This window comes from Pongo pygmaeus, chromosome 5, assembly GCF_028885625.2.
Source record: "Pongo pygmaeus isolate AG05252 chromosome 5, NHGRI_mPonPyg2-v2.0_pri, whole genome shotgun sequence".
Taxonomy (NCBI): Eukaryota; Metazoa; Chordata; class Mammalia; order Primates; family Hominidae; genus Pongo; species Pongo pygmaeus.
The window spans coordinates 81,562,452-81,581,582 of record NC_072378.2 but is presented as its reverse complement, the minus strand read 5'-3'; the positions used below and the strand labels follow the sequence as shown (position 1 = coordinate 81,581,582).

Here is a 19,131-nt window from a genome sequence, read left to right as displayed (position 1 = left end):
TTCTTCTACTAAAATATTCCTTATTAAAGAAAACTGTGCTTGATTTCAGAGCACGACTCTAAATCCACGGTATAGTTGGATTCACATTCATCATGTAGCCCCCTCCTCTTTTTTCTTAACCTTCTAACTTTCAAGATGAAGACATTGAATTCAAAGTCAAAGGTGACCCCGGTATTATAGTGTTGTTTTAATTACCTGGGAGCAAAGGTAAGCCACCTTGAGTGGACTTGTTTTAACACACTGAGGAGCTATTGGTAGGTTTTGCCAGATTAAAAACAAGGAAAAATTGGCATCAAACATAAAAATATTCAAACAAGAAAAAAATTTGCCAAATAATATTTTAGGCTACTTCCCTAAGAAGCACTTTGGCTTTTGGTAATTGGATGAGGAATAAAACTAGAATAACGAGAGAGATTATTTCATATCAGGAAAATTATTAGAAATACAGAGAAAATTAAATGATCTACTAAGCAGTCATGTGACTTAGTAGGCTATGCTAAACTATGATGTTTGATAGTTTAGATGTAATAAATTTGTTTTCAACTTATAATATTTAGGCTTACAATATTTCAACTTATAATATTAATATAGTGAATTAATTTTCCATCAGAAATTTTGAATCTGGGCAATGCAAGTTATTACCTTTGTGACCCTGGACACATTGAGCCTTGAACTTCATTTTCCTTATCCATAAAATGGGAATAATAACAATACTTGCCCTATTTATCAACTATGGCTCAAGGGGGAGATACTATGTGTGAAAATAGTATTTTAGCAAACATAAAATATTGGGTATACCAATACATTATCATTAACACAAAATACTTTTTATTACTTGTTTAATTTACTGAGAGAAATTATTGCACCTCTTCAAAAAAAAAAGTATATTGTTTGTAAATGTTTGGTACTTGTTGCTTTTTTTGTGATAGAAGGAAGTGTTTCGATTAGCCAAGTGTAGGGGTGCACACCTCAGTCTCAGCTACTTGGGAAGCTGAGGTGGGAGGATCACTTGAGCCTAGGAGGTGGAGGTTGCAGTGAGCTGACTGCACCACTGCACTCAAGCCTGGGTGACAGAGTGAGATCCCACCTGAAAAAAAGAAAGAAAGAAGGGTTTGAAAGAATATATTTTCTCAATTACAAAGCGGTCTAGTAAAGAAATACAAATTTTATCTATTAAAATGTACAGTGTTCTCTGAGGACTGAAAGTGTTTTTATGAAAATGCAAGTTAGTTATGTCCAATTTGTTTATTCATTAGTAAATCTATGGAAGAATAGTATAAATATAGAAAGCACTCTAATTACAAGTGTGCTACTTGATGGTTTCACCTATAAAATGATCACCCCCAGTAAGCAACACCCACATCAAAAACCAGAATATTACCAGCACTCAGAAACCCTCTTCTTTGCCTGCCTCCTCATTCCCAAGGGTAACCACTTCTAACAGATTATACTAGTTTTGCCAATTTTATACTTTATATTACTGGAATCATAGTATATATTTTGCATCTGGCTTGTTTCACTTGACATTGCTTGTGAGACTCATCCATATTTTTATATATAGTTATAGGGTGATTATTCTCATTGCTATATGGTATTTTGTTGTGTGAATATATCATTTTGCTTATTCGTTCTATTGTTGATAGGCATTTGGGTAGTTTCCAACTTGCAGCTATTATCAATGTTCTATGAATATTCTAGTACTGTCTCTGGTTAGCACATGCACACGTGTTGATCATACGGTACACATATGTTCAGCTTAGCAGATACTGCCAGTTTTCCACCCAATTAACATTTCTACCAACAGTGTATGTGAGTTCCTATGACTCTATCTTTTCACCAACACTGTTTTCCTTCTATGCTATTTTAGTCATCTTGTTTGTCTAGTCATATCTCATTGTAGTTTTATTTTGTATTTCCCTGGTGATCAATGAGATTAAGCACTTTCACATTCATTAATTGCCCATTTGGATATTATGTGTTGTGCAAGATCTGTTCAGGTTTTTACCCATTCTATTGGAATGTCCTTTTCCTTAAAGATTTGTAGAAATACTTTATGAAATTCTAGACTGGGCATGGTGGCTCATGCCTATAATCCTAGCACTTTGGGAGGCTGAGGTGAGTGGGCCATTTGAGGCCAGGAGTTTGAGATCAGCCTGGCCAACATGGTGAAATCCGACTCTACTGAAAATACAAAAATTAGCCAGGTGTGGTGGGATGCACCTGTAATCCAAGCTACTTGGGAGGCTGCAGCAGGAGAATCACTTGGACCTAGGAGGTGGAGGTTGCAGTGAGTGGAGATCAAGCCACTGCACTCCAGCCTGGGTGACAGAGCAAGATTCCATCTCAAAAAAAATAAATTCTAATATTTTCTTCTACTTGCAGTTTTTGTTCCCTCTAGTATTATGCTTTTTGATGAACACAAATTCTTATTTTAATATATTAACATTTATTAATTTCTTATAGTTGTTTTTTTCCTGATTAACTCTTTCCTTACCTTGTAGTCATGAAGATATTCTACCTACAGTATTGTTTAATAATTGGAAGTCAGTATCGACAATAAAGCTATATAAAGGAAAAAACGTTCAATTTAGTTATTCAAATGCAATTAAGCAAATGACTTACTAAGCAGTGAACATGAACAGATGAATCTTTAGCTCCATAATCAATCATTTCAAACAGTCATGTCAGTTTTTTAGGGTGAGGTAACAGTCTCGTTGTTGTTGTTGTTGTTGTTTTTGAGACAGGATCTCACTCTGTTGCCCAGGCTGGAATGCAGTGGTGAGATTTTGGCTCATTGCAACCTCTGCCTCCCGAGATCAAGGGATTCTCGTGTCTCAGCCTCCCGAGTAGCTGGGACTATAGGTGCATGCCACCACGCTGGGCTAATTTTTGTATTTTTTGATAGAGATGGGGTTTCACCATGCTTGCCAGGCTAGTCTTGAACTTCTGACCTCAAGTGATCTGCCCATCTTGGCCTCTCAAAGTTCTGGGATTACAGGTGTGAGCCACTGCGCCCAGCCTTTTTTCCCTTTCTTATCCATCTGATTTTAGTAGTATCAGATTACCTGTCATGACAGGCTTTACACTTTCCTACACGCCACCAAAAAAGATAGCTTCTTACCTAATTCTGGAGGAATTGCATATTGCATATTGGATAGTGAGGAATATCGAGTTTGGAATTAAGAGACAAATAGAAAATGTAGATAGTGGTTCGTGACCTAAAGTGCAGGCATACATACATATTGAGAAAATTGAGTAAGGTTTGAAAACAAAGCCTTATTCCTTTGTTTTCATCTGTTGACATTTTTGGTAAATATTGAAATTAGGGCAATTGCCATTTGGTGTGTAGGGTTTCCACCTTTCTTTATGAATGTAAAATATTTTTGAACACCAGACTGAAAGATTCCCCATCAATCTCCCCTGGCCCAATAAAGCTAGTGGTTTGCTAGCTTAAAATAGCATTTAGCGTTAGATAGAATTCAGGTTTGCTAGATGTAAACCAGTCAATGCAAGCATGTGTTGAGGCACTTAAAGGTGATTCAGAATATTTTTGGCAAATAAAAAAAATACTTAATGTGTATTATCTCCCAACAAGGATGTGGGGAGAGGTGGTGGTGGTGGTATACAGTTTCTTTGAGAAAACATTTATTTGTGATTTACATGAGAACTCTCAGAAGCTAAAATTTGCTTTTGGAGTTCAGGGATTTTTGAGAATAGTTGGGTATAAATATCTGAGGATTCTTTACAGGAAGACCTTAAGACTTTTAAATGAAACAATTGAAACTACGCTGGTTGACCAGCACAAAAATCCTCATTTACTTAGATGGCTCCCCTGATTCCCATGGGTTTAGGCCAGGTGGAACCAAGCATCTTGAGGAATCAATTCAGCCTCTCCAGGACTTAGTACCTCCCACTTGGGATAGTCCACGGTTTCTCTGGATCATTGTTGTTAGGTTGTCCCATTTGCTGTGATAGTGGCCCAGAGATTTGGGAGGTTCAGTTTATGTTTGCCATGGAGGGGTTCATCTGAATTTGTTTTTGTAAGAGACTTCTTATTTTCTGTAATCATTTGTTTCGAGAAGGCTAACATTGTTTGACCCCCATACAGTTTGAGAAAGAAACAAGGAATCAGGGTGGACACTGAGGGCTCTTAAGTTTTCCTCCTTTTCAGACTTGACCTTTCTGGAAGAGTCCTGAAAGAGAGTAGACCCTTGGGGGCTTCTTCACAGTGCATTTTAGAGATCCAAATCTGAGCTGCACAACTCTTATCTTACAGCCACCTTTGTAACCACTTCCTAACTTGGCATGTCTTCAAATACCTACAGAATTAAAGCAGATCATTGTTTGTTTTTCCTTATTGTGATATGCAGATAGTGATACACATTAGAATTTACATTTAAAAATTTTTGGATTGCGGAAAGACTTCAGCAGTGGATCACTGAAGGAGACCAACCATAATAGAATGTTCATTGGGGGTTTTAAGAAGTAAAATAATGAAATCAAGTGCATTGGTGCTTTAATGAATATTTTTTAGAAATCAGTGTTTTATTGTTACCTGGGGGATGAATTTTAAATGAACCCCTGAAGGGCTTCAACCAGCACTTTCTTCCACCTCACAAAGACCAGTAAAGGCCCCAAAGCAGCTTGGACCAGAGTGTTTGGGGTGTGGGAGTGAGGCAAACACGTATTTGTGAGAATCTTTCTACATCCTCCCCTTACCCCTCTTTGAAGGAAGCTAGCTCTCTTGGAATATGTACTATTCCTTGGCATCACTTGGGAGGTTGTCATATTGATCTAATTTCAAATGTGACATTGAAGACATGCCACAGAAATGTCTGTCTACTTCTGCCTCCAATTCAAAAGCCATCTCTGGAGTGGCCATTGGTGGTGGAAGATTTAGGTTCTAGCTGTCTAACATCTATTGCTATCTATAACTCCTCCTGTTCCCAAGAGCCCCTAGACCACTGAGCTTGGTTCTGCCCTCTCATATGTGAACTATCTTCCTCTAATTTAAGGACTCTCACGTGTGTTTTACTGATGGTAAGGAGTTTGAGTCAAGAAGTAGCACGGGAGTGGATGTATGGTGTCCATGTACACCAACGTGATTTTAATGACTTTAATGTTCATCTATAAATTCATTAGCTTCCTGAAGGTTTAGTTTACTCTCTATATTTCTCATGCTACTTAGCTTGGTGCTTTGCATATTGAAGATAATGAATATTGTGGAATGGACCATGCTTGTATAAATCATGTAGTAGCATTTACAAGTGGAGTTAAATGCTTTGTTTCTGGAGTCAGATACCTTGGGTAGATTCCTGGCTATGCCACTAGACAACTGTGTGACTTTGGGCAAGTCATTGAACCTCCTGTGTTTGGACTTCCTTATTCAGAAAATGGAAAAAATAATACCAACCCCCTCATAGACTGTTGTGAGCCTTAACTGAGTTAGTATACGTAAAGTAGAACCACTGTTGACATGTGGTAACAACTTGGTAAGTGTTAGCTCTTGTTGAAATTATTATAATAGCACTTTAAAGTTTAGAGAGCTCTTCCTTACCGTAGCTCATTTGATTATCACAAGAATCCTGTAAAATGTGAGGGACATATATCTTTAGTCTTGTCATTGCCCTGTCTCTACCATCACACACCATCTATCATTCTGGAGGGAATGAAAAAATATATGCACATTAAATTATATTGTTATGAGGGAGAATCACAAAGTTATGAGAGCCTTGGCTTCTGGGACCACACTGGGAGACCACATTGACGTAATCCTTCCATGGTCTTATGTTTCTGGCCAGATGGAGTGAATTGCACAGGAGGCAGCCCAAGTCCATGGGGATGGATAGACATGGCTCCCAATGGACATGGATTGGTGGGAAGACAGGCTGGAAGGTTGCTTTCCTCCCTGAATTCAACTACTCTGAAGAATGATGAAAGCCAAGCTGGTCCTTAATAAGGACCTGGGGAATGGGGCAGAGAGAAGGCCAATATCTCTATACAGAAGTTTATGTTCCTGAGGCTGGTGTGTTACCAAGGTCTTCTCTCACTGTCTCTGCCATGTCCTCCCTTCTGTACCTGATGCTTGACTTGGCACTTTGCATCTAGTAGATGTTCAGTAAAGAAAAGCTGAATAAATTAACAAATACTCTTTTCTTTTGATTATTTGATTGCCAGCTAGTAGGTATATGAACACCAAAATAAAAAGATTTGAAATTAGGAGTCACTTTAGTTATATTATTCAATTAAAATTGAACTAATATTAGCTATCAGCATAGGAGTCACTTTAGTTACATTAAATAGTCAACTAAAATTGGACTAATATTAGCTATCAGCATACTTAGCTTTTTAAAATACAAAATTTCACCTAATTTAATACCACAAGAAGTACCTCTTCCAGTAATCCCAGTTCCCTTTATCCTACTTTATTTTCTTTCTGTAGCACTTACTACTTTCTATCACAAAATATAATTTACTTATTTATTATGTTCATTATTGATTGTCTGATTGTCCACCACTGGAACTCTACTCCCTCAAGGACTGAGAGCTTTGCCTGCCTTGCTCAGTAATTTATCTCAGATTCCTAGAACAGTTCCTGGCATATATTAGCTCAATACGTATTTTTTAAAAATAAATTTAACAAACATTTAATGGCTCCCTTTTATGTGCAAGGCAATGTGAGTGGTGTTGCATATAGGGATAAACAATGAGTGAAAGACCATTTCACTGAATATGTATAAATGCATATATATTCACTGATACAAAGGGCTGGTATATTTTATATGTAAATATATGTGTATTAAATAAAGTATTAAATATGTACTACATATAACTTAGTATACAGTATACATATGTACTACAGATAAACTTAAGTAAAGGACTGTGCCCAACATGATCAGTTTTGACCTGATTGAAGAGTGTCTTTGCTTTCCTGAGTAACCCCTATCATCCTATAGATGACATTCTCTGGGGTGTGCAGGTCAACTCTGCAGGAACTCACCCAGCCGGCCATATGGCTCTCTCTCCTCCCTCTTCCTCACGCTCTAGAACACAGCTCACAAACTAGATGTCTAAGGGTTGCATCTGGCACCCATATGTGTCTTGTTGGGCTTGCCGGGGGTTTGGAAATTCTTTAAGTCAATTGCCAACATTTAAAAATCTGGAGAATTATGGAGAATTATCATAAATATTCAAATTTCCTTCCACCTTCTCTTGCAAAGCCTCAGAGTATTTGTCAACATTGGGCTGGCCTTTCTATGTGGCCTGGGCAGGCTGGGGCTGAGCAGCATCTGGCCCATCAGACCAGCAGATGAGGCATCTCCTCTCCTCCTTACAGGCACTGCCACTGGTAACCTCACCCATTCACTTCCCTGCCCAGCACCTGAACGGGCTGAGCATGCAGCCCCTGCTCCTTATTCATCTGCATCTCTGGTAGGAATTTGATACTGTTGTAAACTGCTAGGAAGAGGCTAGTAGAGAATAATGTTCAATTCACACTGATTGGTAGCTACACATGCTTTTTCTTTCTTTCCTTTTTTTTACATCTAGGATCCAGTCCATGAATAAGTAAATGGCTTCCTTCCAGTGGAGAGCTGACAGCTGGGATTGAAACAAGGTTTGTGATTCTTTCACTGCCCTTCAATACAATGTGCTCATTAGTGAAACAGTCTCAAAAACAGTGTTCTTTTTTTTTTCCTGAGAAAAAAGTGACATTAGAGACTAATGGCTCAGCATGTCGCAAAACACCTTTCTGAGGATTTTTCTTCTGCCACTTGAACTTGTCCAAGCTTGTCTGTTAGGCAAATGTGCCTTTTTGCTTTTCAAATAATCGCCCCCGTACATGTCACTTTGGGCAAAACAGCACCATAGGCTTTCCCATTCTGTTATCACAAAGAGGGGTTATTATCTGATATTTGAAGGCAGCAAGATGTACCCCAAACACTTGTTCCGATCCAGATGAAAACATATCAAAGCCAACATCTAACCATTAGTGGATGAGAGGATACCACTTTTTTTTGCCCTTTCTTCTCTGAGAAGAAAACATGATATTAATTAATCTCCTTTGGTTGTTTATTCTTTTCTTTTCCTTCCTGCTGTTCCTGCTGACAAGGATTAGAAGGCTATAATGTGAGGGCAAGTTCGTGTCAGGTGGTACTGAGCCATTTACAGGAAAGTTTGAGTGTAATCTGAAGTTTTCATTCCTTTTAAACAACATTGCTAAGCAATTAATTAAAATATTGTCACCGATTGCCCTACCACAGTTTAACCCAGTGCTCAGTAAAGGAGTTTTAAGTGAAAGAGAAAAACAAATGGCTCAAAACATTAGATAGCAAATAAAGAAATTTGGGTAAGCCATCCTAGGGTTTGTTTCTGATGAAAGTGATCCAATTGGGGTCAAAGATTCCTGGTGATTTTAGCACCCAGGGGGAGTCTGACTTGGTGGGTGGGTTGTTGCCGTTGAAGTCTCCAGGAAATGCTCATGGGCAGGTGCACACAGCAGCCAAGGGGTCAGGGCGTAGAGTTTAGTGGCCCAGAAAGAAGGGAGCCATGGGCAAGAGGTAGGCTGTGTGTTGGGTGTCAGCCAAGGAGCTTGAGAGAAACAGGGTTCCAGGCTTTGAATGGAGAGCAAAAGTACAAATCAGCAAAGTGAGGCAGCTTCCTAGTCCCGTGGGTTGCCCAAACTCAAAACGGGTGGGAAGGCTGTAGCTCCAGATACTCACAGGAGCCCAAGGCTCATCTTGGCCCTCAGAGAACCACAGTAGCAAGATCAGTTCCAGACTCTACCAGCTGGTGGGAGCTCTGTCTATTGTTATATTATCAGTCTTGACCACAGAGGGGTCAGGATAAGGCTGAAGCAAGACCAAGAAGCCAGGACCTTACAGGCATCAACACTGGCAAGGACACCTGAAAACACACAGACACACACACACACACCACCCTCTGGAAGTATATACTCCAAAATATTAACAGTGGTTAATGATTTGGTGGTAGAATTATGAATTGGTTCTTTGCTGCTTTTCTAAAATTTTATTTTCATGTCCATGTCTGCTTAATTTTTTTACCATGAAAATAAAATGACTATAAGAACTTCCATAATAAGAAAACAGGTTATTAAATTATGCAAAATATATCATTCACTCTAACTGAATTTATACTTGGAGCAGGTTTAAAGGTTGTTAACATGAAAAAGAAACAAAGAATGGTGAAAGTTCTTTTCCCCACAAATAGGTCTTATTACAATCTAATCATGATTATACAATTACCCTCCAACCCTCTTTCTGTCCTTGCAGGTGGAGTAGGAATAGTAAAGGTAAAAGAAGAGAGAGCATACAAAATACTTTTTGAGGATTTCTCTGGAGTGGCCTTGTGGGGAATAAACTGAAAGCTGCCAAAATAAGAATTAGTGTTTGTATTTGAATTAGTAGCAAAATCTTATCAGTTAATGTTTTAGTCTTTGCTTCCAAGGAAATATATACTGCTATTCTCTTTATTCATATATTCTTATTATTTAATTTATAGAGTTGAATATCTTGGTAACATCTTAGCAATATGATATCTAGCTCTCAGCAAATACCAGCCTATGCTTATTCACTGATTTTTAATCTGAAGGAAGTAGAGAGGTACAAAGCTATATTCCCTGGGGTCTCCAGCCTATCTCCTTCTATTCTTACTCTTCTCATTTGAATTGTACTGTTCAATTATAGAAATGGCAATAGCTGCTCATAATTGTGCCTTAATATGCAATTAATGTTTTTGAATGATATCAGCACAGCCCAGTACCTTGGTATAAGTTCATTTTCAAGGTTGCCTATTACAATTTATTTGTGTTATTCAGTTTATTTATCTAGGCTAGAGACTGGGTGATGGATGAATCACAGTTTTTTCAAGGGGTGAGAAATCTGTCTTGTACTCTTCACTAAGTGTAACTCTAGGTGAATTGTTCAGTCTCTTGACATTGACATTCTAATCTGTAAAATGGGGTTAGATTTAGTGATCTCTATAACCTGCCTTCTACAATAAAAAAATTGGCTTTAACTTACTAGCTTTGAAATAATCTGGGGTTGGAAGTGGGATGTCTTCATGAGTGGGGTAGTTCAACTTGTACGTGGTGATGAGAGGAAATATCAGAACCAAAAAAAGGTTTGACTAGTAGAGAGACATTAGATTTCAGCTGAAGATAATTCTCTTACTACTGTCACTACAGATGTGCTGCTGCCAGATCTCTTTCTTTGCTTTCTCCATGGAGGGGTTGCCTCAGAGATGGGATTCCATCCAAAGCATGGACATTCCTTCTAACTTCAGACCTACAGTTGATTAGTTTCTAGTCCTAGTATTTGTCCTTTCTCCTCTTTTCCAGACCTTGGGGACTGACTTATCCATATCATAGATTTGACAAAAGTATAATAACGATTCTGGCCACCTCTCAGGAAAACAGGAGGGAAACTCTTACTTTTAACTGGAAGGATACTTGTTAGAACTCAGATGTTACACCTGTTGGGTGAAGCTCATGTCTTCTGAACACCTCTTATTCTGCCACCACCACACAGTTCCTGGGGATGTGGCAGCTGACTTCAAGGGTCACCCAGAAGGGAGAATTAGAGGCTCATGCCTGCTTTTGTGCTGGCATCCACACCCATAATCTCTGGTCAGTTTCTCTTTCTGGACTTGTTTACTGTAGAACTAAAGTGCTGCCCCCCAAAAGGCAGAATCTTGAATCATCTAGTTTATTGACCATCCCTCATATGTGATAAAATTGCTCCCCCAGTCATAGCTGAGTGAGAAGGAAGTGAGAAAATCAGTAATTGACTGGACTTCAGGTGTCAGTAAAAGTCTGGGATTGGCTCCTGACACTGAAATTCTGATAGATAATACAGCCTTAATACATTTAGGGTGGAGTGTGACCATTTGTCTTGTTAAAAAGTTAGAGAATGTCAGGAAAAAAATAAGAAAGAAGAAGAAAAAAAAAGGGAGGTGAGTTCCCATAACAGGTTAGCATGACCTTATGAACTATTCTTGGCCCCAGTTTTATCCCTTGATACCCTTTTGTCAGTTGTTATCCTCTGGGGAGAGTCAAATATTTGGCTAAGGGCTGGAGGGTTTGTAATCCTCCTTAAAATTCTACCTTTGAGGTGGTTTTTTTGTTTGTTTGTTTGAAGAATGCTGTACCATAGATTTTTGGATGCTACTTTAATGATCTCCATGGAAAGAGGTCAGATGATCATGACTGCAAAGAGTAACAGAGACACAGATTAGTGGTTTGTAGATGAAGAGGAGCTCTAGATCAAACCAAGTCCTGCCTGCAGGGGACCAGGTGATTATAACATTGATGATAGTGCTGGTATGATTCTGTTAAATGAAAGCATGATTCAAAATCATTTTTAGGTAAACTTGTAGGGGAGGGGAGAATAAGAGGTTCCTGGCTTAGTTGCCTCAGGCCCACTGATATGGGCTGTGTCCCCACCCAAATCTCATCTTGAGTTGTAGTTCCCATAATTCCCTTATGTTGTGGGAGGGACCGGATGGGAGATAATTGAATCATGGGGGCAGTTTCCCCCATACTGTTCTCATGGTAGTGAATAAGTCTCACAAGATCTGATGGTTTTAAAAGGGGAAACACCTTTTGCTAGGTTCTCATTCTCTTCTCTTGTCTGCTGCCATGTGAGACATGCCTTTCACCTTCCAACATGATTGTGAGGCTTCCCCAGCCATGTGGAACTGTGAGTCCATTACACTTCTTTCCTTTGTAAATTGCACAGTTTTGGGTATGTCATTATCAGCAGTGTGAAAACGGATTAATACACCCACAGACCTCATGCCCTACTCAGGCCAGTGCCCATCTATGCCAGAAAGCCTTTCCTAGATACTTGTTTCATTATCCCTGACACCATATCCTCCTACAGTTGATATGGGTCTTCTCATAACACCATGCTCTCTTGTGCCTCTACATCTTCGCCCATGTTATTCCCTCTGTCTAGTTGTTCTTTCACCCCCTATTTTGTCTTTCTGGAAAGCTCTTATTTACCTTTCAAGGCTCAGCTCCAAATTTTATCTGCTTAGTCTTTCCTGACCTTCTTTTAACATCTGTGTTCCACATCAATAGGTTAAGGCTCTAACATATTGATAATGACTGGTCTCCTCTCAGGTTAACACATTTGCCTTTTTTTAGTCTAAACTAGGGTAAAGGTTGAAGGCAGATTCAGTAATAGTCCCTTTTCATAGGAAGCCTGCAATCTAATTGTGGAAATAAAAACTGACACACTTAAAAATTACCATATTGTGCGCTAATTACAATATGATACGTTGTAAATTTATAAGAGCTGCAGAAATTCTAAAAGGACTGTTATAATCTGAGAAGAAATATTATGAACAACATTAAACCAGTAACATTTGACAACTTAGATAAAATAGAAACATTTCTTCAAAATGCAATTTATCAAACTAACATGAGAAGAAATGGAAAATATAAATAGTTCTATAAAATCAATTGAATTTGTTACCAAAAACCTCACAAAGAATCTATACATCCAGATAGTTTCACTGGCAAAATCTATTAACAACTTAAATAAATATTGCCAACTTTACACAAATTCTTTTGGAAAATAGAGCTGAAAGGAATACTTTCTATATTTTTCTATGAGGCCAACATTACCCTGATAATATAGCCAGACAAAAACGTTGCACACAAAGAAAATTATAGTCAAATATCTTCCTTGCACACAGACATAGAAATCCTTCACAAATAATAGGAAATAGGATCCAGCAGTATTTTTGTTCTTGTGTGTGTGTGTGTGTGTGTGTGTGTGTGTGTTTATGTTTGTGTGTGTGTGTGTGTATGACTATATCATGATCAGGTGTTTGTTTTCAAGGAATAAAAGGGTTTGTTTAAAATTTTAAAGTCAATCAACATAGTTCACCATTAAGAAAAGGAGAAAAATCATATATTCATTTCAATAGGTGCAGACAAAACAGTTCACAATATTCAACATCCATTTATGATTAAAAGCTTTCAGGAAGTTAAAAATAGAAATTTTCTCAATCTCATAAAGAGGACTCAGTCAAAATCAACAGCTTATATTTAGTTGTGAAATTGAATGCTTTCCTTTTAAGATTGGAAACAAGAGTGTTTGTTCTTACCATTCCATTTGTACTTGAGGCACTAGTCAGTGCAAAAAGACAAGAAAAAGTCACAAAGATCAGATAGGGAGAAGTTTTTGTTCTTCTATTTATATTCACAGGAGAAATCATTGTTTACTTAGAAAATCCTAAAGAATCTACAGAAGAACCACTGGAACTGAGAAGTGAATTTAGGAAGGACTCAGTATACAAGATCAATATTAAAAAATTATTTCTATATGTTAGTCACAAACAATTAAAAAACAAAACAAGAAAACATTTTTATCCATAAAGCACTCAAAACATAACATTCTCAAGAATAATTTAAACAAAATATATACAAGACCGCAACATGGAAAACTACATTGTTGAAAGAAATTAAAGAAGACTTAATAAGAGATATAGAACATTTATAGATTGAAAATTCACTATTATTGAGATATTAATTCTCCACAAATTTAAATATAGATTGATTCCAGTTTCAACCAAAATGTTGGTTCTACATTTTTAAAATATAGACATTAAAAAAAACTGATTCCAAATTTATATGGGAAATAAGAGGCTCTAGAATAGCCAAACAATCTTGTAAAAGAATAATGTTAGAGGCTTCATTGTACCTAATTTCAAGAGACAGTAAGCTCATATCTGTGGGTTTTGCATCTGTAAGTTCAACCAACACAGAAAACATTTGAAAAAAACAATAAAAATAACAATACCACAATAAAGATAATGCAAATTTAAAAATACAGTATATCAACTATTTACATAGCATTTACATTGTATTAAGTATTATAAGTAATCTAGAGATGATTTAAAGTGTATGAGAAGTATATGAGAGGATATGTGTAGGTTATACGCAAATACTATGTTATTTTATGTAAAAGACTTGAGCATCTGCAGATTTTGGTATCTACAGGGTGTCCTGGAATTCATCCCCTGCAGATCAAGGAATGACTACACTATTGGGCTGTATTGCTTAAGACATCTTGAAATTGGTATAAATATAGACAGAGAGCTAGAACAGAATAGAGAGTGAAAAAGTAAACCTATATATACATGGTAAACTGATTTTTTCCAAAGGGATCAAGGCTATTTAAAGGGAAAAGAAAAGTCTTTTCAACAAATGGTACTAGACTGTTTAATTTTATGAAAAAAAAGGTATTAACACTACCTCATGCATACTCAAAAATTAATTTGAGATAAATTATAGATCTAAACAAAAAAGTTAAAATTAAAAAGTTTCTAAAACACATAAGAGAATATCTTTGCAAATTTGGAGTAAAGATTTCTTAAATAGTATAGAAAAAGCACTAATTATAAAAGAAATTAAAAAATCAACTTCATAAATATTAACTTTTTAATATCTAAAGATGCCATTAAAAAATAAAAAGGCAGACTGGGCACAGTAGCTCACGCCTGTAATCCCAGCACTTTGGGAGGCTGAGGCTGGTGGATCACTTGAGGCCAGGAGTTTGAGACCAGCCTGGCCAACACAGTGAAACCCTGGCTTTACTAAAAATACAAAAATTAGCTGGGCATGGTGGCACGTGCCTGTAATCCCAACTACTTGGGAGGCTGAGGTGGAAGGATTACCTGAGCCCAGGAGGTGGAGGTTGCAGTGAGCCGAGATCGTGCCACTGCACACCAGCCTGGGCGACAGAGAGAGACTCCATCTAAAAAAATAGGAATAAATAAAAATAAAAGGAAAATCCATAGATTCGGAAAGTATATTTTCAATACATATATTTGAAATTTGTAAATATAAAAACTCCTACAAATCAATAACAAAAAGTCAACCCATTCAAAAATGAACAAAACTTGAACTAACATTTCAATGCAAATAACCATTATGCAGAAGGATAGGTGCTTAACATTGTCTTGGGGGAAGTGAATTTTACCCACAAAAGGATACCACAGAAAATATTCCACACCAACTAGAATAATTGAAATTGAAAAGACTGACTGCACTAAATGTTGGCCATGGTATGAAACATTATGGACTATCATACACTCCTGATAAGAGTATAAAATGGTACAACCACTTCAGAAAACTGCTATTTTAAAAATAAATTAAACATATGCCTATGCTATGACCCAGAAATACCACTCTTAGGTATTTAACCAGGATAAATGAAAACATATGTTCACAAAATATTGGAAACAAATGCCCAAACATAGGTAGTTAGTTAAATAAATATGGTACTGATGAGCTACCCCAAAACATTGGGCATTTGAGAAAGAGCAGAAGTAGGAAGGTCATTTTTCCTTTTCCCCCCTTCTCCCTGAAGCAGGGTATAAATCCTAAGATGGTTACTTTCTGACTTCCCACCCTTCTCTTCTGAAGCTGGTCATAAGACTCCCACTTGAGAGGTGCCCTTCTTATACCTGGAGAAAAGGGACACAGAGAGAAATCTTAACAAACAGGCCTTTCTAAGTTCCCCCCAGTTTATTATCATTAGATCATACCCCCTTTGCCCAGTCATACTTCTCCATGGCTATCTACTTTTCCATCAAACCTAAGTGTAAAAATACAAAAGTTCACCTATTTCTTTGAGTCTTCATTTCCTTATAAAGTTTCCTGTATTATCTAAAACATATTAAATACATGGGCATGCTTTTCTCTTGTTAATCTGCCTTTTGTTATGGGGCCTCAACCATGAACCTACTAATGGATGAGGAAAGAATCTTTCCTTCCCTGCAGTACACATACGTAATTGAATACTATGCAGCTTTAAAAACAAAAAGCAAAGTTCTCTATCATATGGCATAGCGTGATCCTTCCAAAATGTTCCATTTTTTAAAAAGTGCAAAATATATATAGTATGCTACTTGTGGTTAAAAAAAAAGAATTGAAACACGTATTTACTTTTCCAAAAAGGGGCCCAGGAAATATAAACCAGAAACTAATGAAATTGCTCAACAGCAAGAGGTTCGCTGTAAGGGAATGGAGCAGAAGGGTTACTGGAGGGAGAGAAACTTCTGAGTGCTCTAGTTGCTTAGAAGCAGTAACGCTTCTGCTTTGCAGATGAACTAACCTAGAGCCCAGGTGTTGGTTTCTAAATACCATTCCTTACTAAAAGGAACTTAGGCTATTTGGAGAAATGACTGAGTCCATGGCTGGTGCAGGGAGTATACAAGCTGAATCCAGAACATCTTGTGGTACTTGAAAGTAAGAAAGTGCTCAGAATAAAAGGATGGGGTCATGTCCAAAGGACAGAGGAGCTAGCTTGAGCCAAATCTGGGACAGTGTGAGCATCAAAAAATTGTAACTCATTAAACAAAGTGAGAATCCATGAGTCTACATGGCTAACAAATAGATAAGTAAAATAGGGAAGAAGATAAAACTCTTTGTGAGAGTAGAATGCTGTCTAGTAAAGTAAAAGAATAGTCGTACATTCATCCCCAAATTGCATTGGGGTTCAACGATTATAATTGGGTTGATATGAGTCTGCAGTTTCTCCTGGGGACCAGGCACACCCTCAGGCCCCCTCTCAGCACGTCTTCCGCTCCAACCACCAAACATGGACAGGGATTTTACACTCTCCAACCCAGCCCAAGTGTTTCTTATTTAGGCCAAATGAGCACCTTGGACTGCTTTGGTAGTCAAAGTTGATTACACCTTGGAATCATCTGGAGAGTTGCAGGCCTAACTGCCTGGGCTTCACCCTCAGAGATCCTGATTTAATTGGTTTGGAGTGGGTGCAGGTGCCAGCATTTTAAAAAACCTTTCCAGATGATTCTCTTGTACAGCCAGGTAGAAAACTACAGACATAAAAAAGAGTAGAGATTCTGAATTTAAAGAAAAGCTGAAGGATTTATTAATATTCTAGATCTTGCCTTGCTACATAAAATTATCAAAATCCTTATCCTATTTGGGTGCTTAGTCCCAACCAGCTTCCTATTTGACCACACCAGCTTCAGAAAGGAAGATGGAGGTTGAACTTCACACTGGTGAGTCACATATGATTTTGTTTTAGGGCGAACTTAATCCTTTTAGGATGAGTGCTCCTTTAAGATGATATTCCCTCCCAGTCCTTTCAGTGAGGTCAGTAACTGGGATTTCCACAAAGCAACCCCCTAGGTCATTGGTCATCCTTGCCTTTATTGGCAACGGCAGGACCACTTTGAAATAACAGGTGTGTGAGTGTGGGTTGGAAGGGGGAAGGAGCAGAAGAGACAGAAGTGATTAGGTGACATTGTCACCCTGCCATTTGTCTGCATGTCAGCTTGGCTTTTATATTCTTATTTCCAGGTCAAAATGTTCTCTTTACTTTTTTACCTGGAGCACTGAAGGCAAAAAACATCAGAGGGTTTTTTAATGGAACAACTTTGATGATGTAATTTTTACAATTCATTGGTCAATGAGAACTCACTTCAGCTATTAGGGAATGATATTTGGCTGGGACAAACACAGACAAGCACTAAATTATGTTGTAAGTAATGAAAAAACAATTTTATGGATTTTGAAGCCTAGTGTCTCTTCAACCCACTCACAATCAAATAAAGCTCTAATGTTAATCTTTGTGAACTGTCACCAAGACACTACAAACTGCCATCAAGGTTGATTAGGTTGCTAGTGGAAAAAAGGGAGATAATGTAATTGGCAAAAAGTGAGGCTGTTTTATCATCTGTCTAGTCAATAGCTGAAGTCTTGTTTACTACCAGTAGCTGTCAGTTAACTTCTTTCTAAATTCTGATCTTCATTATATATCTTCAGTCTTCACAACTGTTGGAGAAAGGTCTATGTGAGTGAGCAGAGGTGGAAGGGATTGCCATCTCAAATTGCTTAGGTCTATTTAGAATCTAAAATATGGCCCATTGTTTAAAAAGAGCCACAGTGTGGAGGATCTTCCTTGTATTCTGGAAGTGACTTTTTCAGTCTGCAGACTATCTTGTTAGCTTCTATACCTATTTCCAATTTGCGTACATTCAATTTCTTCTCTCCCTCTGGGGAAATAGTCTGGTTCTGCTTCTTCATTTTCTATTTTTCCTAGTTTTTCTATTTTTCAGGTTTCCCCATACCAATTTGGGCTTCATGGCTTCTGTAGTCTCCTAAAGCTCTTGAAGAATGTACTCTAACATTTAGAACAAATTCTGGTTTTAGTGCTTCTTGCGACTTTATATGCATGTCTCATCTTTCTAACACAACTTTAAGCTTTTTTGAACTTTAACCCACTTTAGGATAGAAATATATACTTCTGAATGTTTCTCAGCATCTAGCACAGCATTGAGCATATTCTAGGTAAAGACTTTAGTTAACGGCCAATTAATGTTGGGCTACAGAGATTTTTGCATAATAAATTTAGCATGGTGCTTCCTGTTGGGATCCTGTTAGTACAAAATGATATATCATAATATACGTAGGTGTATAAAGGGATGTAGTCATTTTTAAAATGCTACGACCTTTTCTTTTGTGGAGCTAAATATCTTTTTGTTAAAGTGGAGAATCACTTCCTAATTTATCATTTATGGAGCATCTATAATTTTTGAGGTTTTTTATTTAATATGAAATTTCTCCATAGAACTAAGGAAACAAAAAATAGCAAAACTATGGAGAAGGATAACATTTTACAGATGGTATTATTTTTTCTGAACACAGGTCTAGATGTGTCTGGGTTTGGCAGTACAGTTTATGAGTTGTTCAGTTCTCAGTTTCGTTCCCACACTTCAACCCCAACTCAGGACTCATCTCTCTGCCCTCCTCGGCTTCCTGCTTCTCCACCCCAGGATAAGTTGTGATTTACAGTCTGAGTGAATTGTGTGGATATTAGGCACTACGGCCTCCTTTCGTCTGAATGAGTCATTACAGTTTCCATTCTCAGAGAATTAAAGTCCTATGTGGTCTAGTGACTCTCTGTTCCATGACCTTATATGACATTGTTCTGCATGACTCTTTAAAAGATTCAAGTCTTTCTCTGGAATTTCTTTCCTGAGTCTTTCCCAATTCATTTGAAGTAATTCTGGTCTGTAATGCTGAGTAACCATGTCTGTTTAAGTATAACCTTTGAAATAGGAGAT

At 37.6% G+C, this 19,131-nt stretch overlaps 2 long non-coding RNA genes across 2 annotated transcripts in view; one reads left to right on the top strand and one right to left on the bottom strand.

Moving 5' to 3' along the window:
• LOC129038743 (uncharacterized) overlaps positions 1–19,131 on the top strand; it is a 231,171-nt gene that overhangs the window by 6,801 nt on the left and 205,239 nt on the right. The window contains exon 2 of the long non-coding RNA XR_008503222.1: positions 7,549–7,615. This is a non-coding gene — a long non-coding RNA (uncharacterized LOC129038743). The remainder of the gene's footprint in view (positions 1–7,548; positions 7,616–19,131) is intronic.
• The window catches only part of LOC129038742 (uncharacterized), a 50,788-nt gene continuing 32,613 nt past the window's right edge, over positions 957–19,131 (bottom strand). The window contains exon 3 of the long non-coding RNA XR_008503221.2: positions 957–1,087. This is a non-coding gene — a long non-coding RNA (uncharacterized LOC129038742). The remainder of the gene's footprint in view (positions 1,088–19,131) is intronic.